The 27765-nt window shown below is 45.4% G+C and overlaps 1 long non-coding RNA gene across 1 annotated transcript in view; it reads left to right on the forward strand.

Annotated features, from left to right (window-relative positions):
- Positions 1-333: 333 nt before the first annotated feature.
- Positions 334-27765, forward strand: part of LOC143832210 (uncharacterized) — a 39125-nt gene continuing 11693 nt past the window's right edge. The window contains exon 1 of the long non-coding RNA XR_013229134.1: positions 334-418. This is a non-coding gene — a long non-coding RNA (uncharacterized LOC143832210). The remainder of the gene's footprint in view (positions 419-27765) is intronic.

Raw genomic sequence — 27765 nt, forward strand, 5'->3', positions numbered from 1 at the left:
GCTGCTGGGATTGAACTCCCAGCCTCATGGGCAAAGCTGTCAGACAGCTGCCTTACCACTCTGCGCCACAAGAGGCTCTAAAATAATTTTACTTACGTATAATTCCATTTACCCATTACTAAAGGAAATGTGCCTTTAAAAACTTACCTAGTGATGCCTCTGGCTTGGTTTCAAACCTGAATGGTCAGAAAAAGGTAGGCTATGGAAATGCTAATCCCTTTAAAACTCTCTGGCCTCCTTTGTGTAGAAAGCTGATTGGCCATTGTCATCAAGTGATTTGCAGGCACAATGGAAATGCTCCTCCTCCTCAGTGCATTCTGCTTCTTCCCCACACAGCCCCCACCCACTCTTCACTCCCCACCCCCACTAATTCCCAACAATGTGTTCCAAGAGCCACATGGCCTGCTTTTGGGTTTTGGTAAGTGCTTTTATTTTATTATTGCTGTTCTTGTTTTTAAAATATCTATAAATGGGGCTTATAAAATTTGTGGTATCCCAGCCTCCCTCCAATACTCTGTTGTGAGTATAAGAGCCCCTCCCCCAATTGGGGCTAATAAGCTTGTACTAACTTCCCTTGCAAATTGAAAGTTATGGTGAAACCCACACCAATTCCACCCCCTTTCCATGGGGGCATGTTCAGGCAAGTATAACAGGCTTGTTTTTTAAACAAAATGATTTCTTTACAGTTTTATTTACTGTTTATTATTTGCAGTCAATAAAAGAAGTTGTAATAACTTGCTCATGAATTACAACAGTGTCACACTGTTTTATTTTCCATGGTGAGTTACAAAACTCTTGTAATGTTTATCTTTAATACAATTTTTCACAAACTGTAACATTCTCTTTTTCAAAATTCTTTCAAGGGCCTTCCTTGAGTCTGCAGCATCCCCAACAGTGCTTAAAAGGTAGAAAATCTCATCCATGTTTTCTTGAGTGAAAGCCAGGCATTTTAGTGCATAGCCTATTGATGTTATAATAACTGCAATTTGAGTACAGCATAACTAATCACATATAAACTAAACCTTCTGATCAACAAATTTAAGGGTCCATGTAAGACAAACATGATCACGTTGGCTAGGAGCCTGTATTAAACAACCCTCACACAACTGAAACAAACATTCTGTGATACAACTTTTTAAAATACCATATACAGCGGTTCTTACAAGGTTCCACATGGCTGCTTTAAGTCTCTTTGGAGGAATAAAGTCCAAAAGCTCATCAATGTCCAGTTTTAGAGCTTCTCTCATAGCGCCAATTCTCATACTGGGCCCATCCTGTTAAAAAGGATTTCAAACACATTTAAAAAATTTTCCTGCTTGGTAAATGCTAGGCATATCCCCCCCACACACACTTTTTAATGACCTTTTTTCTCTCCAAAATTACCTGTTCCAGAGAGTTCTCGGTTATTTATTTATTTATTTATAATTGGATTTATATACTGCCGTTCGCAAAAAGGTCTCATGGCAGTTCACAATGAAATATAAAATCAAAGTAAAATAACATAAAATCCCATAAATACCCCATTATTACAATAAAAAGATGGCATTCTATTCTATAACTTTCCCCGCTTGTCCAGAGAGAGGTCAGACGTTAATTCTGTAAGAGAGAGAGGAGAGAAAGACTGGCTGATGGATTAGAGATATTGGATGGAACCCGGGCTCTGCCCTGGCCTCAACCATATGCCTGGCGGAAGAGCTCTGTCTTACAGGCCCTGTGGAAAGATGGTAGTTCTGACAGGGCCCTTAGCTCCTCCGGGAGCTCATTCCACCAGGTTGGGGCCAGGACCGAAAAGGCCCTGGCCCTGGTCGAGGTCAGGCGAACGTCCCGGGGGCCCAGGACAGTCAGTAGATTCATACCCGCAGAGCGGAGAGCCCTGCGGGGGGCATAAGCAACCAAACGGTCCCGTAGGTAAGTAGGACCTAAGCTGCGTATGGCCTTAAAGGTTAATACCAGCACCTTAAACTTGACCCGGAAACAGACTAGTAACCAATGAAGATGATGGAGTACCGGCTGAATATGGGCCCTCCAAGGTGCCCTAGTGAGGACCGTAGCTGCCGCATTTTGTACCAGCTGTAACTTCCGGATCAGAGTCAAGGGTAGGCCTGCGTAGAGTGAGTTACAGTAGTCTAGTCTGGAAGTGACCGTTCATGGATCACAGTGGCTAGGTGTTTTAAGGACAGTTAGGGTGCTAGTAGCTGGGCCTGGCAAAGATGAAAAAAAGCCGTCTGGGCTACTTTCGTGACTTGAGCCTCCATAGACAGGGAGGCATCAAAAGTCACTCCCAAGTTCCTGACCACTGGTATAGATGTTAATTGTACACCATTCAGGCATGGGAGGCGCGCTTCCTGATCCTGCCCTCTTCTGCCCAGCCACAGGACCTCCGTCTTGGAGGGGTTGAATTTCAGGTGACTTGGCCTGAGCCATCCAGCCACTGCTTCCAAACAACTGGTGAATGTATCTGGGGGAGAGTCCTCCTGGCTGCCCATTAGGAAATAGAGCTGGGTGTCATCCGCATATTGGTGGCACCCTAGCCCATAACCCCGAACCAACTGGGCCAGAGGGCGCATGTAGATGTTGAACAACATGGGGGAGAGTACCGTCCCCTGCAGAACCCCACAGGGGAGCTCGCAGGGATCTGATAGTTCATCCCCCACTGCCACCCTCTGAGTGCGGTTCCAGAGGAAGGAGGCTAGCCATTGCAGTGCAGTCCCCCTAATTCCGGTCCCAGCAAGGCAGTGAACCAATAGTTCATGGTCAACCACATCAAATGCGGCCGACAGATCTAATAACATGAGAATGGCGGACCTGCCTCGATCCAGCTGGCGTCGGATATCATCTGTCAGAGCGACCAGCGCGATCTCCGCCCCATGGCCAGGACGGAAACCAGACTGGTATGGGTCGAGGGCCGAAGTTTCCTCCAAAAAAACTAGGAGCTGGTCTGCTGCGGCCCGCTCTACTATCTTCCCTAGAAACGCAAGCTGCGAGACAGGGCGGTAGCTGGTGGGGTCCCGCCCATCCAGCGATGGTTTTTTCAGCAGAGGGCGAACCACGGCTTCCTTAAGCCCCTCGGGGAACTCTCCAGATGTCAAAGAGAGGTTGATAATCTCCCTCAGGGGGCCTCCTATCCGTTGGTCGCCCTGTTTAAGCAACCAAGATGGACAGGGATCCAAGGGGCACGTAGTAGCCCTCACTGATCCTAGTAAGTTGTCCACTTCGGTTAAAGAGAGACGCCTAAAGCCATCAAACACTAACCCCCTCAGTGGCCACGGAGCTTCCAGTTCACTAACTGTGTCAATAGTGGCAGGTAGGTCGCGGCGGAGTGACAGAACCTTATCCGCAAAATAGCTTGAAAATGCCACACAGCTCAGATCCAATTCCCTTAATTTTGGGCGCCCTTCTTCGACGGCGGTAAGTTACCTAATCACTCTAAACAGTTGTGCCGGGCGAGAGCTTGCGGGTGCGATTTCTGCGGCGTAGAAGTCTCGTTTCGCCGCTTTCACCGCAGTTTCATATGCCTTCCTAAGCGTGCGATGAATTGTCCTTGTCACTTTGTCGCGAATCTTCCTCCACACTCGCTTAAGCCATCTCACTTCCTTCTTCCTCTCCCAGAGGTCCTGGGAAAACCACGGAGCCTGTTTGAGGTGAAGGCGGAGAGGGCGCCTGGGAGCAATCTCGTTGATAGCGGCCATCAGGCGGGACTGCCAGTCCTCCACCAAGGCTGACAACGAATTGCCGGAGGGCATTGGCTCCTGCAGGGCATTCAGGAATCTCTGGGATTCCATAAGTCTCTGCAGGAGGACCAAAATATGTCCGGCACCCAAACGGGGAGGGGGTGGCATCTTAAGTAGAACCTTCAGGGCATGGTGGTCTGACCATGGAACGATGTTATTCGCCACCAGATCTACCGCTACTCCTGCACCAAAGATCAAATCGAGGGTGTGACCGGCCTGATGAGTGGGACCAGCAACAAATTGCGAGAACCCTAGTGTCTCCATGGCTGACACTAGATCCAGGCCATGTACTGAAGGCGGCGCATCCGCATGGACGTTGAAGTTCCCCAGGACCAAAAGTCTTGGGTACTGCAACGTCCAGGCAGCCACCGCCTCCAGTAGATCTGGCAGGGAGTCCAGCGGGGCAGTGGGTGCTCGGAACACCAACCAGATCGCCACGTTCTCGACCGATTCCCACTCTAGGCCGACACACTCAATCCCCGGGATCGAAGGTGCAGGGAGGGCCCTGAAGGAGAAGGACTCCCTGACAAAGATTGCCGCCCCCCCTCCCCTCCCATGGAGCCGGGGTTGATGTAGGACCGAAAAGTCAGGTGGCGTGAGTTCTTTCAAGGTGACTGTCTCGCCTTTGCGCACCCAACTTTCAGTCACACAAGCCAGGTCCACCTCATGCCTTGCAAAATATTCCTGTAAGGTAGAGGACTTGTTATTAATTGACCTGGCGCATAAGATCAATGCCGGTTCCACCCTAGCCCTTTCTCCAACAAACCTGGGGATGGGACGGAGTTTTGAAGGGCAGCGTCCATATCAACCAGGCCAACTGCTGTGGAAATTCCATGTCCGAGGCCTTTGTGGACCTACGTACGCTGCTGCCCCCCTATTATTATGGTTAAAGGCTGCATTTGTGAATTCGAAATGTGGTCTGTTAAAGGTAGCATTTGCGAATCCAAAATGGAGTCTGTTAAAAGTAGCATTTGTGAATCAGAAATATCTCCCCCAAACAAGCTATGCTCTGATTCTGTGGAACTTGATGAAGGAAATTCTGGCTGCCTGATGGCTGGGACCTGGAAAAATAAAAGAGAACATTTATTTAAAAGTTCTATATGACCCCTGCGGGTTTCTTCCCCCCTTCCCCCCCTCCTGCCCACCTCCACCTTTAGTGGCCATTTTTCAAATTTCCTGTGCTGAGGAATCCTCTGGTAAAATCAATGGCTATAATCTTGGCTTGAAACTCAACATCAAGAAAACAAAGATCATGGCATCCGGCCCGCTCAATTCCTGGCAAATAGAAGGGGAAGAAATGGAGATAGTGACAGATTTTATTTTCCTGGGCTCCAAGATCACTGCAGATGGGGACTGCAGCAAAGAAATTAAAAGACGCTTGCTCCTGGGGAGGAAAGCTATGGCAAATCTAGACAGCATCCTAAAAAGCAGAGACATCACCCTGCCAACAAAAGTGCGTTTAGTCAAGGCTATGGTCTTCCCAGTTGCAATGTATGGGTGCGAAAGTTGGACCATAAGGAAGGCCGAGCGTCAAAGAATTGAGGCTTTTGAACTCTGGTGCTGGAGAAGACTCTTGCGAGTCCCTTGGACTGCAAGGCGAACAAACCGGTCAGTCCTAGAGGAGATCAACCCTGACTGCTCTTTAGAAGGCCAGATCCTGAAGATGAAACTCAAATACTTTGGCCACCTCATGAGAAGGAAGGACTCCCTGGAGAAGAGCCTAATGCTGGGAGCGATCGAGGGCAAAAGAAGAAGGGGACGACAGAGAATGAGGTGGCTGGATGGAGTCACTGAAGCAGTCGGTGCAAACTTAAATGGACTCCATGGAATGGTAGAGGACAGGAAGGCCTGGAGGATCATTGTCCATGGGGTCGCGATGGGTCGGACACGACTTCGCACATAACAACAACAATAATCTTCCAGCAGCTTCTGCCACATTTCATCACAAGTCTGTGGATGCTTTGCCGTAATCCATGTGGCTCTGAGTCCCGTGGTCAACAACTAGTGATGGAAAGTGGAGCTTTGCATGAACAAGTTCTTCATCCTCACAATCACTTATATAACACCTTTTTGCATTAGGCCTCAACACCGGTAGTGGGGTGTTGAGGATCAGGGGCCTTCTAGGAGTCACCATGTTCAGGTATACTAACCACGCTCTCGATTGATCCCCATCCAAGACCAACACATTCAATACCTGGTATTGTCGGCGCAAGAAGGGCTCTGAAGGATAAAGCCTCTTGGGTCAGGATTGGCACACCTCTTCCCTACCCCGCTGTCCAAGACTGGTGGAGGACAGCGACTGGCATTACAGGTTGCTAACTGCCATTGATGAGATAGCTCCCCGACACCCTCTCTGCCTCTGTTTCTGGCGGGCTCCCTAGTACACCGAGGAGCTTCGCAATAAAAAGTGGTAACTGAGACGGCTAGAGCGAGTTTGGAGGAAGACTTGCGATGAAGCTTCAAGAACATCTTATAGAATGCAGATGAAGGCCTATGAGATGGCAGTAAAGTCAGTAAAGCGTAATTTGTACTTGGCTACTATTGAGTCTGCAGACTCACGTCCAGCTCAAGTATTTAGGATAGTTCTATCTGTCACTGCCCTAGTAGAAGGGCAACCAAATAGTAGCCAATTGGACATCAGCTGCAAGGCATTTGCGAATCACTTTGCAGATAAAATCTCAGCACTCCATCGCGATCTCCCTCCAACCTTAGGTACAGAAAATTAACTGGAGGCCCCTTGGCCATCTTTGGAGAAAACAATGAGAACTTCAGATGACTCATGCTGACCGAAGTGGACAGGATGCTAGCAGCAACAAGGCCAACCACATGCCCACAAGACCCCTGCCCATCGTGGCTCTTAAAAACAGCTGACATAAGGATAAAGGGGCCCCTCCGAGAGATAATCAACTCATTTCTCACAATGGAAAAATTCCCAGTGGGATTGAAAGAGGCAGTGGTACGCCTGCTGCTGAAAAAAACATCTTTAGACCCACGAGAGCCTGATAACTACTGACCCGTCTCATATTTAACGTTTCTGGGCAAGATGGTGGAAAGGGCTGTCGCAAACCAACTAACAGCATTCCTGGAAGAAGCTTCAGTGCTGGACTCATCTCAGTCAGGCTTCCAGCCTGGCCATGGGGTAGAGACAGCGCTAGTCGCCCTGACGGACGACCTGTGTCGCCAGTTAGACCGAGGCGGGTCAGCGCTGCTGATACTGCTAGACCTTTCAACAGCGTTTGACACAGTCGACCATGAGCTATTAGCTCGCCGCCTCATTGATGCTGAAATATGAGGGACAGCCCTTCCATGGCTGATCTTCTTTCTCCGAGGTCGTGGACAGAGGGTTGCAATAGGAGAGAAAACATCAAACTGCCGACTACTCACTTGTGGAGTACCACAAGGGGCAGTCCTCTCTCCTATCCTATTTAACATTTCCATGCGCCCTCTTGCACAACTGGTATGGAAGTTTGGGCTGGGCTGTTATCAGTATTCAGATGACACCCAGCTCTTCCTCCTGACTCTCCCCAGAAGCATTAGCCAGCTGCCTGGAAGCAGTGATGAGATGGCTTAAGCAGAGTCAGCTGAAGCTCAGTCCTTCAAAGACGGAGGTCCTGTGGCTGGGTAGGAAGGGTCCATGTGAGGAAGTGCGCCTGCCCACCCTGGATGGCATAGAGCTTTCTACCGCTCACTCAGCCAGGAACCTGGCATTATCCTGGATGCTTCCCTCACAATGGAAGCCCAGGTCATGAAGGTACACTGAAGACTGCAATCCTATGCAGACTTTCTTAGAAATAATTTCCACCAAGTTCAGTGGGCACCTGAGTAATCATGCATAGATATGGGAAATCAAACAAGCTTATAACTGGTGGTGGTGGTGGTGGTGGTATACTAGCTGCCTATCCTGCTATAATGAACGCAGGAGCCCTTAGGCTGACTTGTCCAAATCTGTCTTCGCTCATTGGCTAAGACTGTTTCTAGCAGTAACTATGTTGGTCTGTTGCTGCAAAAACAAAAAGGAGTTTTGAGGCATTTAAAAAACTAATAGATTAACATTGCATTCCTAATTCCTGGACATAAACCCTGTTGAATAGGCCTGAGTACGTGTCATGGCCCCGTCTCCAGAGGGTGCCTCTGCACCACTGGCTGAGCTCATTCTGCCAGCTCCCTCGGAGGAAGAAGCGGAGGAGCTGGAGCAAAGCAGCAGGGTGCTGCTTAGAAAGGCAAGTCCCGATAGGGAGCCACAACCAGGTCCCAGCCAGACAAGCACCATCCCCTCTGCACCAGCATTACCTCAGCCTGCAGCAACACCCCTGAACAGCCCAGACTCATCTCCAGAGCACAGGAGGGAATGCAGGAGGACAACGTTGGCAACACGCAGGCAAAGTGCTCAGCTTAGACTACAGCAACAGGCTAGGTTGGGCTCAGGTGGGGCTCATTCATCGGAGGAAGGCTGAGTGCCAGGTGCAGCCACTTGGTGTGGCAGCTCAGCTTGTTCTTAAGCACAGCAGAAGTGCTTTTCAGTGTGGCTGCAACCTGTGCACATGTCCACCCGTTGCCTTGACTGGTTTCCTGCTCACCGACGCTTCAGCGAAGCTATGTTTGACTGACTCCCGGCTTGACTCTTGCTTCACCCGACTAGACTATGCTTTGATAGAATGCTCCACAGATTCCTGGCTTGACCTTGGTAAAGATAAACGACAACTCTTTTGGTTCTCCTTTGGACTTCATCCACTAACAATTCCTGATAAGACCCGGACTGGACTTTTGACTACTCTCTGGTACGCGCTTTGAACTTGCTTGACTCTGTAACCATGCTTGCCCTTGCACTAACCCTGCGTGTGCCCGACTAGGGCAACACAGTATGATTCTGAGCAGGCCTATTTAGAATGGCCCTCTAATTGAAGGATGAGCTTTTGTGGGATATAGCCCATTTTGTCAGACGGATGAAATAAATTATGTCAGCAGATACATTCTGTGAACTGTGGGTTAAAGGTAAGAAGTATAGTCTGTGAGATTCCTAAGCAAAACTAAACAATATAAAAAATTTAAAAATATATACAAAATAAGCCCTGAAACCATTGGGAAGTTATAACTGATATCACAGTTTACTCACATATTAAGCTACATATCACTTTTGTTGGCTAAGGCATACAGTGGAATTCTGCAGGGGGGTTGGACGAGATGACCCTGAAGATCCCTTCCAACCATATGATTCTAAGCCCTAGTTAATAGAATTTACCAATAGGCTTGTTAGTCAGCAAGCTCCTGGTAGTATTTCCTTTTGTGTGTGTGTGTGGGGGGGGGGAGGCGGTTCAGGTTAACAATAGTATGTCCTGTAACCTGACATGTTTTTCCACTGACTTCTTCATATTGCTACCTTTTTGTCAAATTTCTGTGTGTGCTTTTGTGCAGATACTGAGCTGTTTGTATGAGGGATACAGCAGAAGGGTAAGGTTGACAGACAATAATCTATATCATGTTGGAAGATGAGATGGTCAGTGCACCTCTGATGGCCTTGCTGATGTAATTATGTCCTATAATATTGTCACCTGCGTGTATATGGCAACAGAGTTGGCATCTGAGATTGTTGCAGGGCTACCAGTCCTGTTAGCTGCTGCCCTTTTGGCATTCAGCAGACAGCACTGTCCATTTATTCTTGTCAACTTTACTACAACGTGGGAGGCAGCTTGGTGTAGTAGTTAAGAGCAGCAGCTTCTACTCTGGCAAGCCAGGTTTGGTTCCCAAATCTTCCACCTGCAGCCAGCTGGGTGGCCTTGGCCTAATCAGAGTCCTGATACAGCTGTTCTCACAGAACAGTCCTGTCAAAGCTCTCTCAGGGGTGTCTGTTATAGGGAGAGGAAGGGAAGGCTGCTTCGTGTAATGAAAAACAGGGCATAAAATCATCTCTTCTTCTTCAGGTCATATCATTTGCCTCAGCCCACCAATGGTCCTCAAACATGCAAGTCAAAAGAGTTCTCCATTTCCATTTTAAGAAAGAGCTTTGCATAACAGAGCCAGCATGGTATAGTGATTAGAGTGGCTGCTTCTAATCTGGCAACTCCTTCGGGCAATGAAAAGCAGGGTATGAAAAACAGTTCTTTCGGGTGAACTTCTGGTATGCTATATAAACTTGTGAATTCTGGGACCTACCAATACCAAACCCCTTGAAAGCTATTTGTATTTTAATACCTGGTTTTACCAAGGCTCACACTTTTTAGGCTATATGATCTTCACCCCCACTTATGCTTCTTAACTCATCAGACATCTCTTAAATAACAACCTAGATATTTTGTTCTGAGACTACAATAAATAAGTTAGATCAGTGGTTCCCAACCTGCGGCACCGGGCCGCAAAGGCCAGGGCGCCGGGCCGCGGTTCCCTCTCCCAGCCCCCCCCTGCAGTAAAAAACTTCCCCGGGCCGCAAGCTTGCAGCCCGGGAAGCTTCTTACTGCGGGAGGGGGGAGAGGGAATCAGGGCTGCGCCATGCATCGCGCATGCGTGGCCAAAATCGCGCATGCGCGGCAATTTTGTGCATGCGCAAAAGTGTTGCGCATGCGAGATTTTGGCCGCGCATGCAAGCTGCGCGAGCAGGGCAGTTGCCCCGCCGGTCCCCAGCCGGAAAAAGGTTGGGGACCACTGAGTTAGATCATTAGTAGTAATAGGCCAAATAGCGATCTTTGTCTGAAAACCTTTGTGTAATGACACCTGGGCTATTTTCCATAATAATGCTTATTTTCGGAGAAGCATGGACCATATAAGAAATGTTTTCCTACTGGGTTTTGAACACTGGTATTTTTTAAATATAAGATTTGTTCTATTTATATTTTTAATATAAAATGTGTGTGTGGGTTTTTTTTACTTGTTTGTCCTACGTAGACTGTAGAGAGCATTGCTGGCAGATGATGACCTATCATATTGGAGGTGGGAAAACAAATGATCCCCTAATAGGATGGCTGTTATAGTTAGGTGGTTAAATAGTATTACCTGAATGATTATGGAGAAGGAATTAAAATTGCAACTTAGCTGCTATATATAATGAAGAACTTAAACAAAATGTTCTAAAATATATTAATACGTAATTACATTATAATCTCAGTAGGATTTACCTAAAAGCCCCCAAGATGTCCTTTCCCCCAGGAAATGGATATGAATTCATACATAATTTATGCTACATTGCTGACATTTTTCCCTCCAACTACTAAACATTTTAAGACCTAAATTAGAGTCTAGGGATGGGATGAGAGTAAAAACTATTTTGAAAATCACAGCTAAAAACTGTAGTGTACAAGTCTATCCTGCCATCTTTTCATGCCAGCCATCAAACTCACTTCTCTGGATATTAAATGCAAGAACATTCCTTTGAAGTCTACCTGTTGATAAAGTGACCACTGTATGATAAGTTCAGCAGCTGTTTTTCTTTCTGATAGGGTATTTAACATTCCCCCTTCAAGGACTGCTGCAAAGGGGCTTGCATAACTTAGTGAAGCTATGAGCTATGCCGTGCAGGGCCACCCAAGACGGACAGGTCATAGCTGAGAGCTCTGACAAAAGGTGATCCACTGAAGAAGGAAATGGCAAACCACTCCAGTATCTTTGCCATGAAAACTCTATGGACAGGTTCAAAAGGCAAAACTATACGACGTCAGAAGATGAGCCCCTCAGGTTGGAAGGTATCCAATATGCTACTGGGGAAGAGCAGACAGCAGACAGACAAGTAGCGCCAGAATGAATGAAGCTACTGGGCCAAAGCCGAAAGGATGCTCAGTTTTGAAGGTAACTGGAGGTGAAAAGACAGTCCGATGCTGTAAAGATTTTTATTCCATAGGAACCTGGAACGTCCGATCCATGAATCAAGGTAAGCTGGACGTGGTTAAACAAGAAATGACGACTGAACATCGACATTTTAGGAATCAGTGAACTAAAATGGACAGGAATAGGTGAATTTAATCAGATATACTACCATCAGATATACTACAGTTCTATGAAGCCCTACAACACCTTCTAGAAGCAACACCAAAAAATGATGCGCTTATCATCATGGGGGATTGGAATGCTAAAGTAGGAAGCCAAAAGATAACTGGGATAACAGGCAAGTTTAGCCTTGGAGTACAAAATGAAGCAGGGCACAGGCTGGTAGACTTTTGTCAAGAGAATACAATGATCATAGCGAACACTCTTTTCCAACAACCCAAGAGACGACTCTACACATGGACATCATCAGACGGTCAACACAGAAATCAGATTGAGTATGTGCTCTGCAGCCAAAGATGGAGAAGTTCTATACAGTCAGTAAAAACAAGACCAGGAACCGATTATAGTTCAGATCATCAGCTTCTTTATCCAAAATAATCTGATTGCCAAATAGTCCTCTTTGTTATTATGTGCTCCACGGGGATAGCAGAGCTGATTCATTGTTTCAAAAACAACAGAGAACTGCTGGCAGCTTCAAGAGTTGTTGGCTTTTTTTTTTTTAAGTGGGCCCAAAAAGTCAGTTGATGCCATAAATAGTTGCAGGTGTGTCAGGTACTGTGCAAAACCGTAGTCATGATAGACTAAACTTCCAAAATGGATTTATTATTGCTTACCTATCTAGTATTATCAGTATATATATGGGTTTTATTAGGAAGGAAGACCGTACTGAAAGAAATTGACATGTTTAACTAATTGAAGAAAGTATGGTGGAATATTGTAGTTTTCAGATATGCAGAAGGTCAGAGTGAATAGGAATGGCTGTTAATTCAGAGGCACTGAAGTGGTTGAGAAGCATTAAGTTACAGGTTATAGTAAACAAGGTTTAATTTGGATATCAGGAAATATTTCCAGACTTAATTAGGTGTTGTGATTGTGACAAGTTACCAAGGAAGTCATATAGGTTAGCTCCTAAGAGATTTTTATGAGGATTTGTGTGTGATAGTGATTACTTGAGTTGATTATACATGTTGATCATTATATCCAGAAGTAAAATGCTGGACACTGTTCGATGTTGCATACTGATATGCTGTTTTGCAAAAGTTCTCTCCTCACCCCTTTGGATGCTTAATTAATTCAGTAGCATAATCCCTTTTTTGCAGCCCTTCTAGAAAGTGAGTGATCATGGTAAGAATTTTTCTTCCCATTGATAATCATTGCTGGCCTGCACATGATGTGGATAAGTGGTTCTGTTTGTGATAGCGAATGTATATGTGATGAGCATTTCCAAAAACTTTGCTGTTTGATAATTGCAGTTATCGCAGGGAAAAACAAGAGAACTAGACTGCGATTTTGATATGGTGGTAATTATATAGTTAGGAGACATAAGACTGATATGTTGATATATTCCTTGACATACTCCAATCGCTTAGTTAAAACAATCTTTAATATATATTATAAGTTAAGTTAAAGATATGCCTAAATGTAGGTTGGGAGATGTGGGAACCATATTTCTAAGGTCAAGAGATTAATGGGATGGGAAATCCGGCATGAAACTTCCATGAGGTTAGTGGAAGAAGATTTGGAAATGATGCACATATCTTTAGTGGCCAGGCTTCATGGAAAGCCATGAAAAGTCCTGCACATAAGCACTTCTTTCATGGAAGTTGCCAAGCCTATCTCGTTTCTAAGAGGTTTGCTAGTACATAATATATAGTATTCTTGATAGAAATAGTTTTAATTGAGAATCATGGCTTCTGTTATGTTCATATTATAGCAGAATTAATTATTTTAATTAGAGTTGCAATTTAGTCAGCTAATGATACGGGCTGCTGTAGTACGCAGAGGTTTGTTAAGTTTCCTTTGACTTAAATAAGTTTAGGCAGTGTAACTATAGGACTGCAGTGTGTTGTGGTGGAAAGTGTTGTTAAGTTGCAGCCAATTCATGGTGACCCTGTAGGTTTTCAAGTCAAGAGACAAACAAGTGGTTTGCCATTTCTGCTTCTTTGTAGCAGCTCTGGCCTTGCTTGGATGTCTCCCATCTAAATACAGACCCTGATGAGTTCCTGAGCTCTGATGATATTGTATGGGCCCTTTTAAGAGTTGTGTTGCTTTACTTTAGCTATTTTATGTAAAATAGGAGGCAAATTATTTTATTTTGAAGGCAAATCATAATTAGGTTGGAAGGGAGTTGATTTATGTAAGGTTACACTTTATTTTTGAGATTATTTTGGTTCCAATGTATAGTACTTCTCATAATATGAACAGTAACATTGTCAAGTTACTTTTATTAATAATTCTCAGGCTGACTGACTTCACCGGGTTGTTGTTATGAGAGAATGGAGGAGGGCAGAGTGAAACTGCTTTGAATCCCAGTGGGGGTGGGGAGGGAGCAGGGTATAAATAAGTATGTGCCTGAATGAATGCACGTAGTTGACTGGTCAAAGTGAAGATGCTCAATTAATAGAGAGCATGGGCCTAAACAGGGTTACTGACTTCAAATGACCTAGTGGGGTGCAACCATTTAGGGTTGAACTGCGATGTTCTTTAGGTTAGGTAAAGGTAAAGGTATCGGTATCCCTTGTGCAAGCACCGAGTCAATGTCTGACCCTTGGGGTGACGCCCTCTAGCGTTTTCATGGCAGACTCAGTACAGGGTGGTTTGCCAGTGCCTTCCCCTTTAGGTTAGCAATCTTTAAGTTCTTTAGGTTAGCAATCCCCAACCTGTGGGCTGCGGACCACATGTGGTCCTTCGACTAATTGGAGGTGGGCCCCGAAGGACGCCTACCCCCCCCCCGGCCCTTTACTTCACCCCCCAAGCCCTTTACAACAGTGGTCCCCGGTCCACGGCCCGGTGCCAGGCCGTGAAGGCCTCGGCGCTGGGCCGCGGCTCCCTCTTCCCACCCCCCCCACAGCGAGAAGCTCGCCAGGCTGCGAGCAAATCGGCCGCCAAAGCGGCCGATCAGCTTGCGGCCCGGCAAGCTTCTTGCTATGGGAGGGGGCGGGAAGAGAAACTTGCCGGGCTGCAAGCTAATCGGCCGCTTCGGCGGCTGATTTCCTTGCAGCCTGGAGGGGAGAGGGAGCCGCGGCTGCTGGCATGCCGCGCATGCGCGTTTGCGCCGGGGCTGCTGCGCACGTGCGGGGCCCTGGGTCACTGTCTCCCCGCATCCCGGCGCAGCGGTCCGCAGCCTGACAAAGGTTGCGGACCACTGCCTCACAACACACTTCATTGTTGTGGTGTTATTTTGAAGGGATGTCTAAACATTACCATAGTGATCAGAGAGCGTTAGGGCAGTGGTTGAGAGTAGAGGAGTAAACTACCCCCCCACACCGGGCCTCCGTAAAAGGCGTTGAGTGGTCCCCGGTGATAAAAAGGTTGGGGACCACTGCTTTAGGTCATTGTTGGATCTAAATCTTTGGAATGTGGACCAGTGACTGGAAACCCCAGAACTAAATCCATTCCCCCAGATTAGTTTTGGATATACGACTGGTGGAAGAAGACCTAATCAATCTAATATTTTAATATAAACATTAGAGCAGCAAAGGCACTCCATTCATCAAAGGTGGATACTTACTTAAATGATGATGTTGTTTTCCGATCAGTCGTGTCCAACCCTCGGCAATTCTATAGGAAAGTCTTCGCCATGCGCCCGTCTCTGACTGCTTCTTTTAGTTGAGTCATGGTCATCCCTGTATTGGCTTTGATTGTGTCGAGCCAGCGGATCCTTTGGCGACCACGTTTCCTTTTACCGCTGACCAGGCCGAGCATTTTAATGATTTTTCTAGCAAGTTTGATCACATGATGTGTCCAAAGTAAGTGAGCTTTAGCCGCAATATCTTCCCTTCTAATGACATAGTTGGTTTCCTCCTCTTTAAATCTATTTTGCTGGTAACTTTGGCTGTCCATGGTATTTGCAGCATTCGTCTCCAATGCCATAATTTGAAAGCATCTATTCTCCTCCTGTCTTCTTTCTTCAGCGTCCAGCTTTCGCATCCATAAGTTGTTCTGGGAAAGAGAACAGCGTTGACTAGCCGGTGCTTTGTATTAAGGCTAATATCCTTACCCTTCCATATTTGATTCATGCCTAACATGGCATTCCGGCCCAGGCCGTTTGATTTCAAGGCTGCATCCACCACTTTGATTGATCATAGAGCCAAGAAAGATGAAATCATCAATACATTCAATGTTCTCATTGTAAATTGTGACTTTATGGCTACTGGCAGTAGTTGTCTTTATCTTGGTCTTTTTGATATTTAGGTATAGCCCCATCTTTTCACTTTCTTCTTTTAGTCTCTTTATCAGGGTCTTCTAATCATGCTCTTATTCAGCAAGGAGTGTTGTATCATCTGCATAGCGAACATTATTGATGTTACAACCTTCAATTTTGACTCCAATCGTAGATTCTTCCAGATTAAGCTTCCGCATAATTGCCTCTGCATAAAGGTTAAAAAGAAAGGTTGATAAGATACACCCTTGTCTCACTCCTATGCTGACCTTGAACCAATCAGTGTCTCCATATATTGTTCGTACTGTGGCCTGGTTGGTGTACAATGAACTGATGAGGATATTCATGTGTTTTTTTCAAGAATCCAGCACAAATTTGCAATATGGTCTCAAGTGCTGTGACCAGGTCGAAAACCAGCCTGGACATCTGGTAGCTGAGCATCAATGGTTGATTTGAGACGATTCTGGATGATCTTCAATAAGGTTTTACTTGCGTGGGGGATCAGGGCTACGGTTTGATCGTTGGAGCAGATGCAAACATCACCTTTCTTTAATAATGGGATAAAACGGACCTTTTCCAGTCTATTGGCCACGTGCCAGTTTCCCAGACTTTTTGTCATAATGCTGTGATTGCTGCTGGTGGAACAGATCTGAGTAGTTCCACTGGATTATTATCTATGCCAGGAGCCTTATTATTTGGGAGCTGTTTCAGAGCCCAGATCACTTCTTCTTCCAGTATAGGCGGTTCCAATTCGTGTCGGGTGTTTTTGGCTGGTGACTGAGGCACCTTGGTGTTTGCATATAATTCTTCTGCATCTTGTTGCCATCAATCCTTGATGTTGGTTTGGTCAGTCAAGTCTTTTCCATTCTTGTTTTGATGGTCACTTTACGAGCAGTGAAGGTGCTTCGAACTTGTTTCACCTGAGCAAAGAGGTTTCTGGTGTGGCCTCTAGTACGCTCCTCTTCCAGTCGTTTGCATCGTTGCTTCCAGTACGCTTCCTTATCTTGTCTAGCAGCACGTTGAAAATCTGCATTTAGCCTCCTGAATTCATCTCTCATGTCAGCTGCTTTTGCTGCTCTTTGTTCTTCAGCTATTTTTATGGTGTCAGATGTTAACCAATTGCATCTTCTTTCCATCTTTTTGTATGGCATATGTTCTAAAGCAGCTTCTATGATGTTAGACTGAAATTCCTGCCACAATTCCTTAGGTAGCTTCTCAGTAGTATGAAGCAGTTCGAATTTGTTCTTCACTTCTATGGAATATGTTGGAGGAATCTTGGTGACATCAAACTTCTTTGGGGGTACATTTTTCTTGATATTACATAATCTGCCTTTCAACTTGGCCACCAACAGTTCGTGATCAGAGCCACAATCTCCTCCAGGAAATGTTTTTACTGCTAGAACGGAGCTCCACCATCTCTGACAGCAAAGAATAAAATCCATCTGATTACGGTGTAATCAGGAGTTGCCATCTGGAGTTGTCCAGTTGTATAAATGGCGTTTCGGTTGTTCATAGAGGGTGTTAGTGATAGTTTTCTTGACAGAACTGGTTAATTCTGTCACCAGCTTCATTTGGCTTACCTAGTCCAAACCTACCTCAGATGTCCTGTTCTTGTTGATTTCCAACTTTGGCATTGAAATCCCCAATAACATATATCATGTCCTTTTGAGGCACCTGTTTAATCGTTTCATGCACTTTCACATAAAAATCTTTGATTTCATTTTCATCAGCAGCCGTGGTTGGTGCATACACTTTTACAATAGTTGTGTTCATTGGCTTTCCCCGAATTCGGATGGAAGTAATTCGGTCACTGCACAAGATGTTATCTTATCGGCAATAAAGGCCCCACCATTTCTTCTGATACTGTCGTGACCAGAATAGTAGACTGTAAAGTGTAGTTCTCTGACGCTGAGCAGACTGATTCCAGTTTTCCTTGTGACATTCCACGTACATTCCATGTTGCAGTCCTTCTGGTTTTCTTCTGGCTCAGGCCTCTGCGTTCTCCATGGGCTACATCAGCAGCTAGGTGTCCATAAATGCCCAGGTTACTGGCAGAGAGCTGAGCCCTTCCCAAGTGGCTTGTTCAGTACTTTGTGGCTTGGGAGGCCTACCACTCCATACCAAAGTTGGCGTGCTTTCCATAGAATTTTCTTGGCAAGAAAAACGGGGTGGTTTGCCAAGTCCTTCCCCTTGCCTCTGCAATTGGCCTGCAGGCTGTGACCTCCGCAGTTCACCCCCTGACCATGTTGAGGAATACAGTAAGACTTCAAGGGGGCTTACTTAAATGGTATTGCTTTAATGACCAACTGGCCTCAAGCAGTGGTTTGAGGCCTGGTGGGGAGAAGATGCCACCCTCCCTCAAGATCAGCACGTTGGGCTACAAGAGTTTGGGGAAATCATCATGGTCTATTCAGTTTGTGGAAGGACACATTACCAAAACTGATTATGGTACATGGGCAAGAATATCACCAAGTTGTTGACACAGCTGGCCAGGATGAATAGTCAATATTTCCTCAGATCTATTCTTTGTTGTTGTTGTTATGTGCGAAGTCGTGTCCGACCCATCGCGACCCCATGGACAATGATCCTCCAGGCCTTCCTGTCCTCTACCATTCCCTGGAGTCCATTTAAGTTTGCACCTACTGCTTCAGTGACTCCATCCAGCCACCTCATTCTCTGTTGTCCCCTTCTTCTTTTGCCCTCGATCGCTCCCAGCATTAGGCTCTTCTCCAGGGAATCCTTCCTTCTCATGAGGTGGCCAAAGTATTTGAGTTTCATCTTCAGGATCTGGCCTTCTAAAGAGCAGTCAGGGCTGATCTCCTCTAGGACTGACCGGTTTGTTCACCTTGCAGTCCAAGGGACTCGCAAGAGTCTTCTCCAGCACCAGAGTTCAAAAGCCTCAATTCTTTGACGCTCAGCCTTCCTTATGGTCCAACTTTCGCAGCCATACATTGCAACTGGGAATACCATAGCCTTGACTAAATGCACTTTTGTTGACAGGGTGATGTCTCTGCTTTTTAGGATGCTGTCTAGATTTGCCATAGCTTTCCTCCCCAGGAGCAAGCGTCTTTTAATTTCTTTGCTGCAGTCCCCATCTGCAGTGATCTTGGAGCCCAGGAAAATAAAATCTGTCACTATCTCCATTTCTTCCCCATCTATTTGCCAGGAATTGAGAGGGCCAGATGCCATGATCTTTGTTTTCTTGATGTTGAGTTTCAAGCCAACTTTTGCACTCTCCTCCTTCACCCGCATCAAAAGGCTCTTTAGTTCCTCTTCACTTTCTGCCATTAGAGTGGTATCATCTGCATATCTGAGGTTGTTGATATTTCTCCCTGCAATCTTGATCCCAATTTGTGACTCCTCTAATCCCGCATTTCTCATGATGTGCTCTGCATACAAGTTAAATAGGCAAGGTGACAGTATACAGCCTTGCCGAACTCCTTTCTCAATTTTGAACCAGTTAGTGATTCCATGTTCAGTTCTCACTGTTGCTTCTTGACCTGCATATAAATTTCTCAAGAGACATATAAAATGCTCTGGTATTCCCATCTCTTTAAGAACTTGCCACAATTTGTTGTGCTCCACACAATCAAAGGCTTTAGCATAGTCAATGAAGCAGAAGTAGACGTTCTTCTGGTACTCCCTAGCTTTCTCCATGATCCAGCGTATGTTGGCAATTTGATCTCTAGTTCCTCTGCCTCTTCGAAATCCTGCCTGTACTTCTGGAAGTTCTCGGTCCACATATTGCTGGAGCCTAGCTTGTAGGATTTTGAGCATAACTTTGCTAGCATGAGCAATTAGTGCAATGGTACGGTAGTTTGAACATTCTTTGGCATTGCCCTTCTTTGGGATTGGAATGTAAACTGACCTTTTCCAATCCTGTGGCCATTGTTGAGTTTTCCAAATTTGCTCGCATATTGAATGTAGCACTTTTACTGCATCGTCCTTTAAGATTTTGAATAGTTCAACTGGAATGCTGTCACCACCACTAGCTTTATTGTTGCTCAGACTTCCTAAGGCCCATTTGACTTCACATTCCAGGATGTCTGGCTCCAGATCAGTAACTATCCCATTGTGGTCATCAGGGATGTTAAGCTCGCTCTTGTATAGTTCTTCTATATAATTTTGCCACCTTTGTTTAATCTCTTCTGCTTCTGTGAGGTCCCTACCATTTTGGTCCCTTATCATACCCATCTTTGCATGAAATGTTCTCTTCATATCTCCAATTTTCTTGAAAAGATCTCTGGTCCTCCCCATTCTATTGTTTTCTTCTACTTGTTTGCACTGTTCATTTAGGAAGGCATTCTTATCTCTTCTAGCTTTTCTCTGGAATTCTGCATTCAATTGGGTGTATCTTTCTCTTTCTCCCTTGCCTTTCACTTCCCTTCTCTCCTTAGCTATTTGTAAAGCTTCCTCAGACAGCTATTTTGATTTCTTGCATTTTTTTTCCTTTGGGATGGTTTTAGTTGCTACCTCTTGTACAATGTCACAAACCTCCGTCCATAGTTCTTCAGGCACTCTGTCTATCAGATCTAATTCCTTAAATCTATTTGTCACCTCTACGGTGTATTCATTGGGGATATGATTTAGTTCATACCTGAGTGGCCTAGTGGTTTTCCCTACTTTCTTCAATTTAAGCCTAAATTTTGCAACAAGAAGCTCATGATCTGAACCACAATCAGCTCCTGGTCTTGTTTTTATTGACTGGATAGAACTTTTCCATCTTTGGCTGCAGAGCACATTGTCAATCTGATTTCTGTGTTGACCATCTGGTGATGTCCATGTGTAGAGTCGTCTCTTGGGTTGTTGGAAAAGAGTGTTTGCTATGACCATTGTATTCTCTTGACAAAATTCTACCAGCCTGTGCCCTGCTCCGTTTTGTACTCCAAGGCCAAACTTGCCTGTTATCCCGGTTATCTTTTGGCTTCCTACTTTAGCATTCCAATCCCCCATGATGATAAGCACATCATTTTTTGGCGTTGCTTCTAGAAGGTGTTGTAGGGCTTCATAGAACTGATCATCCTCTTCAGCAGCAGTGGTTGGGGCATAGACCTGGATCACTGTGATGTTGAATGGTTTGCCTTGGATTCGAACTGAGATCATTCTGTCATTTTGGGGATTGTATCCCAAGACTGCTTTTCCTACTCTCTTATTGATTATGAAGGCTACTCCATTTCTTCTGCGAGATTCTTGTCCACAGTAGTATACCTGATGGTCATCTGAATTAAATTCACCCATTCCTGTCCATTTTAGTTCACTGATTCCTAAAATGTCGATGTTCAGTCTTGTCATTTCTTGTTTGACCACGTCCAGCTTGCCTTGATTCATGGATCTGACATTCCAGGTTCCTAAGGAATAAAAATCTTTACAGCATCGGACTGTCTTTTCGCCACCAGTTACTTCCACAACTGAGCGTCCTTTCGGCTTTGGCCCAGCCGCTTCATTCATTCTGGAGCTACTTGTATTAGCCGTCTGCTCATCCCCAGTAGCATATTGGACACCTTCTGCCCTGAGGGGCTCATCTTCTGGCGTCATATCGTTATGCCTATTGGAACTGTCCATAGAGTTTTCATGGCAAAGATACTGGAGTGGTTTTCCATTGCCTTCTCCAGTGGATCACCTTTTGTCAGAGCTCTCAGCTATGACCTGTCCGTCTTGGGTGGCCCTGCACGGCATAGCTCATAGCTTCATTGAACTACGCAAGCCCCCTTGCCACAACAAGGCAGCGATCCTTGAAGGGGGAGATCTATTCTACATAGACCTTAATGGTTACATTCTTGTCGACTAAATCACATCAATAAAATTTTTTGAAGTAATTAAAGTTATCAGTGACAAGTTATTGGAGATGGTAACAGAAAGTCCAGACCTGCACATGGAACAGGTGATCAGCTATGAAGAAGAGGAACTGGAATGCAGCTTTCTTGGAACTGTCTGCTAAAGAAAATCAGACTTCCGTAGATGTTTTTGACAGGTTGATACTTAGTGCTAATTACATAAAATGGTTTCTATGAAACAATTAAATTAACTTTTAGAAATTGTTTTAGTAATTATAATTTCTAGCAGGATGTGTAGTTATCAGCATTTGACAAAAGCAGCATTTACATAAAATAGGTAAAGTAAAGCAACACAACTCTTAAAAGCGCCCATACAATAAGTAGGCTGCAAGCCAATATTCAAGCATTGTTCATTTCTCCCAGGAGCTTTAGAGAGCTCACAGCTAGATCCTGTGGAGGGAGATCTCCCTGGTTCCTGCAGGAAGTGTGTAATTTTGGACAGTATGATCTTTGCCTCTGATGACTGCTTGGTAGAATTTTGTCAAGAGAATACAATGGTCATAGCAAACACTCGTTTCCAACAACCCAAGAGACGACTGAACCCATGGACAATACCAGACGGTCAACACAGAAATCAGATTGACTAGGTGCTCTGCAGCCAAAGATGGAGAAGTTCTATACAGTCAGTAAAAACAAGACCAGGAGCCGATTGTGGTTCAGATCATCAGCTTCTTATTGCAAAATTTAGGCTTAAATTGGAGAAAGTAGGGAAAAGCACTAGGCTACTCAGGTATGAACTAAATCATATCCATGATGAATATACATTAGAGGTGACAAATAGATTTAAGGAATTAGATCTGATAGACAGAGTGCCTGAAGAACTATGGACAGAGGTTCGCAATATAGTACAAGAGGTAGCAACTAAAACCATCCCAAAGAAAAAGAAATGAAAGAAACCAAAATGGCTGACCTGGAGCCAGACATCCTGGAATGTGAAGTCAAATCGGCCTTAGGAAGTCTGAGCAATAATAAAGCTAGTGGAGGTGACAGCATTCCAGTTGAACTATTCAAAATCTTAAAAGATGATGCAGTAAAAGTGCTACACTCAATATGCCAGCAAATTTGGAAAACTCAACAGTGGCCACAGGATTGGAAAAGGTCAGTTTCATTCCAATCCCAAAGAAGGGCAATGCCAAAGAATGTTCAAATTACCGCACCATGGCACTCATTTCTCATGGTAGCAAAGTTATGCTCAAAATCCTACAAGCTAGGCTCTGGCAATATATGGACTGAGAACTTCCAGAAGTACAGGCAGGATTTTGAAGAGGCAGAGGAACTAGAGATCAAATTGCCAACATACGCTGGATCATGGAGAAAGCTAGGGAGTTCCAGAAGAACATCTACTTCTGCTTCATTGACTGTGCTAAAGCCTTTGATTGTGTGGAGCACAACAAACTGTGGCAAGTTCTTAAAGAGATGGGAATACTAGAGTATCTTATCTGTCTCTTGAGAAACCTATATGCAGGGCACTTCCAGACTGGACTTCTGCAACTCGCTCTACGCAGGCCTACCCTTATCCTTGATCCAGAAACTACAACTGGTACAAAATGCCGCGGCCAGGATTCTCACTAAGACATCATGGAGATCTCATATCAGGCCGGTATTCCAAGAACTCTGCTGGCTCCGAGTTCAATTCCGGATTAAGTTTAAGGTTTTGGTAATCACCTTTAAGGCCATACACGGTCTGCGCCCAGTGTATCTGAGAGACCGCCTCCCTGCCTATACCCCCAGAAGAGCGCTATGCTCTGCTACCTCCAACTGGCTACAGATCCCTGGCCCTAAAGAGGCACGCTGGACCTCAACAAGGGCCAGGGCCTTTTCAGTTCTGGCCTCCACCTGGGGTAATGAGCTTCCTGAAGGTATCATGGCCCTGCCGGAACTTCCACAATTCTTCAGGGCCTGCAAAAAGGAGCTCTTCCACCAGGCATTTGGTGGGGCCATCTGACCCATAACATCTACTGGTCCCCCTCACCAACTGAGAGATCAAACCTGCTGAGGGAGTGTCAAAGTTATTGTTGAAGTGCTGTTCTAATTGTTCCAGTTGGTGTGTTGTTGTTATTGTTATACTGTTATATTGATTTTGATAGTGTTCTATGTAAATGTTCCAAAATGTTTTATGTAAACTGCCCAGAGCTTTAGGGAAGGGCGGTATAAAAATCTAAATATATAGAGTGAGAACCGGGCATGGAATCACTGATTGGTTCAAAATTGAGAAAGGAATTCGGCAAGACTATATACTGTCGCCTTGCCTATTTAACTTGTGTGCGGAGAACATTATGAAAAAGGCGGGGTTAGATGAGTCACAAATTGGGATCAAGATTGCAGGGAGAAATATCAACAGATATGCAGATGATACCACTCTAATGGCAGAAAGCGAAGAGGAGTTAAAGAGCCTGTTGATACGAGTGAAGGAGGAGAGTGCAAAAGTTGGCTTGAAACTCAACTTCAAGAAAACGAAGATCATGGCATTTGGCCCTCTCCATTCCTGGCAAATCGATGGGGAAGAAATGGAGATAGTGACAGATTTTGTTTTCCTGGGCTCCAAGATCACTGCAGCTGGGGACTGCAGCAAAAAAATTAAAAGATGTTTCCTCCTGGACCCATTATGCACGGGGGTTTTAGCGCGCGTTTGGGGTGGAATGGCGGCGACTAAAATCACCGATAACGCACGGAGTCAACTGCAACCAGCCACAGATTTGGTGCACGACGCCGAAAAAGCCATGTTAGCGGAATGCGGAAGAAAGCGCAGCTTCCCGGGCGACCAGGGCACAACCGGAGGCGGCACCAAATTGACCGCGTGCATAATTGGGGAGGCCAGAGGGTTGGAGGCGGCGCGACCGCTCAAGCGGCTGCCGGAACGAACGGCAGCGCAGGCTGGGGGAACCCAAGGGAACACAGACGGAAAGGCGGCCGGAGAGCTCACAGTGGAGGGAGGTGCGGGGATCGCCGTGGCTAAGGACGGCAGAGAGGCCGGCCACCCACCTCCCACCCATTCCCAAACACCCCCCTCCAACAACAAACGAGAACGGAGGCGAGGTCTCTAAGAAAATACAAAAACTTTATAAAACAGTGTGAATGAACAAAGCACAAATATACAATACAAAGCTTAAAGTAGGGAAAACAATATAAAGGGGAAACCTATGGGGCAGAGGAACCGGGGCAGCAAAGAAGGGGAGAGGCGAACTGTGGGAGTAAACTAAGGGGAAGGGGAAACATGCTCCCTCCCCTTCTGTGCCCGACAAACCCGGCAGGGCTGTGCCTGCGCAGGCTGCTTCCGCCCTTCCTGTCCTCCGCCTCCGACGCTCGCCAATGTAGCAACACGCTCGCCTCGCTTCCCCTTGACTCCGCATCGACGCCTTGACACCCGCCACTCCGGGTTTTGCCGCCGTTGCGCCCCGTCCCGTGCATAACCGGTTTGCTTCGTGTCTTCCCCCTCCGTATTTTCCATGTGACCCAAAATCGCCGTTTTGGCGGCCGTGCATAATGGGCCCTGGGAAGGAAAGTAACACCTAACAACAACAACTTAAGTGTTCTATTAGAAAGTCAACTCTAGACCTTAGTATTATATTATGTAACCATCTCACATTCTAAATAATGGCAAGATCCACTAAGCTTCTTGCCTATTGGAGCAGAAGCCTTTGTTGGAAAGAAGAAGTGAAAGGAAGAACCCCTAGGGAAAGTTAGATTCAAATAATTTGATTGCCAGCTTTTTTTGCTATAATGTTGTTGACCATATTTGTTAAGCACTAAGGAAATATTTTCTTGTTGTTGTTATGTGCGAAGTCGTGTCCGACCCATCGCGACCCCATGGACAATGATCCTCCAGGCCTTCCTGTCGTCTACCATTCCCCGGAGTCCATTTAAGTTTGCACCTACTGCTTCAGTGACTCCATCCAGCCACCTCATTCTCTGTCGTCCCCTTCTTCTTTTGCCCTCGATCGCTCCCAGCATTAGGCTCTTCTCCAGGGAGTCCTTCCTTCTCATGAGGTGGCCAAAATATTTGAGTTTCATCTTCAGGATCTGGCCTTCTAAAGAGCAGTCAGGGCTGATCTCCTCTAGGACTGACCGGTTTGTTCGCCTTGCAGTCCAAGGGACTCGCAAGAGTCTTCTCCAGCACCAGAGTTCAAAAGCCTCAATTCTTTGACGCTCGGCCTTCCTTATGGTCCAACTTTCGCAGCCATACATTGCAACTGGGAAGACCATAGCCTTGACTAAACGCACTTTTGTTGGCAGGGTGATGTCTCTGCTTTTTAGGATGCTGTCTAGATTTGCCATAGCTTTTCTCCCCAGGAGCAAGCGTCTTTTAATTTCTTTGCTGCAGTCCCCATCTGCAGTGATCTTGGAGCCCAGGAAAATAAAATCTGTCACTATCTCCATTTCTTCCCCTTCTATTTGCCAGGAATTGAGAGGGCCGGATGCCATGATCTTTGTTTTCTTGATGTTGAGTTTCAAGCCAACTTTTGCACTCTCCTCCTTCACCCGCATCAACAGGCTCTTTAGTTCCTCTTCACTTTCTGCCATTAGAGTGGTATCATCTGCATATCTGAGGTTGTTGATATTTCTCCCTGCAATCTTGATCCCAATTTGTGACTCCTCTAATCCCGCATTTCTCATGATGTGCTCTGCATACAAGTTAAATAGGCAAGGCGACAGTATACAGCCTTGCCGAACTCCTTTCTCAATTTTGAACCAGTCAGTGATTCCATGTTCAGTTCTCACTGTTGCTTCCTGACCTGCATATAAATTTCTCAAGAGACAAATAAGATGCTCTGGTATTCCCATCTCTTTAAGAACTTGCCACAATTTGTTGTGCTCCACACAATCAAAGGCTTTAGCATAGTCAATGAAGCAGAAGTAGACGTTCTTCTGGTACTCCCTAGCTTTCTCCATGATCCAGCGTATGTTGGCAATTTGATCTCTAGTTCCTCTGCCTCTTCGAAATCCTGCCTGTACTTCTGGAAGTTCTCGGTCCACATATTGCTGGAGCCTAGCTTGTAGGATTTTGAGCATAACTTTGCTAGCATGAGAAATTAGTGCAATGGTGCGGTAGTTTGAACATTCTTTGGCATTGCCCTTCTTTGGGATTGGAATGTAAACTGACCTTTTCCAATCCTGTGGCCATTGTTGAGTTTTCCAAATTTGCTGGCATATTGAGTGTAGCACTTTTACTGCATCGTCCTTTAAGATTTTGAATAGTTCAATTGGAATGCTGTCACTACCACTAGCTTTATTGTTGCTCAGACTTCCTAAGGCCCATTTGACTTCACCTTCCAGGATGTCTGGCTCCAGGTCAGAATATTTTCTTAAACTATTTTAAATAATTATGAACTACCTATAAGGAACAATGAGCATGGCTGGCAAAGGCTCTCAATTTTGACTGAATCCTGAGCTCTGTTCTCCTCCCCCCCACCCGCTCTAATTAATGCTGCAGGTTAATAAGTGAAATGGATATGTATAGAAGGTACATATTTACAGCCAGCCTTATCTCTTAGTAACTTTTCTCCAGCTGGTGCCTAATGCACTGAGATTTTCTCCTTAGTACTTAATACGTTTACTCTGTAGTTCTATGAATGTAGTCTTATTATGGCTAAAATTTTCACCTCCAGGCCATTTACACATAGATTGTTTGTCAGGTTTGGAGGTTCTGTGAAGTGGGTTTCTTCCCACTTCGCCACAGCAGTGTGATGCTTCTGTATTCCTCTTGGGAGTTTCGCTGTCTTTCCTATGAATGTGCTCAAACCAGCTCCCATCTGGCCCACATTGACAATATTTTCTCTCTCCCGCAAGGACTAGAGATTTACTTACATAAGAAAATAATCGAGAATTTCAGAAAACCTGGTAGACCATTGTAGTGATATATAAATTGCTGACTGAAAAGCCCTCAGTACTAGGTGGGTGGGGAAGTGGGCAAAGGAGTAGACTGAGGCAGGGGAAGTTCAGGAAATCCTATTATGTGGAGACCTATGTGGAAAGCTCTAATCCTTGGTGAGTAAAAAGCAGCATATTAATGGTACCAGAAATTTTACTACTTGTGCTATGTTATCAACACTGTGAACCATTCCGCAGA

The sequence above is a fragment of the Paroedura picta genome, chromosome 3 (assembly GCF_049243985.1).
Source record: "Paroedura picta isolate Pp20150507F chromosome 3, Ppicta_v3.0, whole genome shotgun sequence".
In the NCBI taxonomy this organism is placed as follows: Eukaryota; Metazoa; Chordata; class Lepidosauria; order Squamata; family Gekkonidae; genus Paroedura; species Paroedura picta.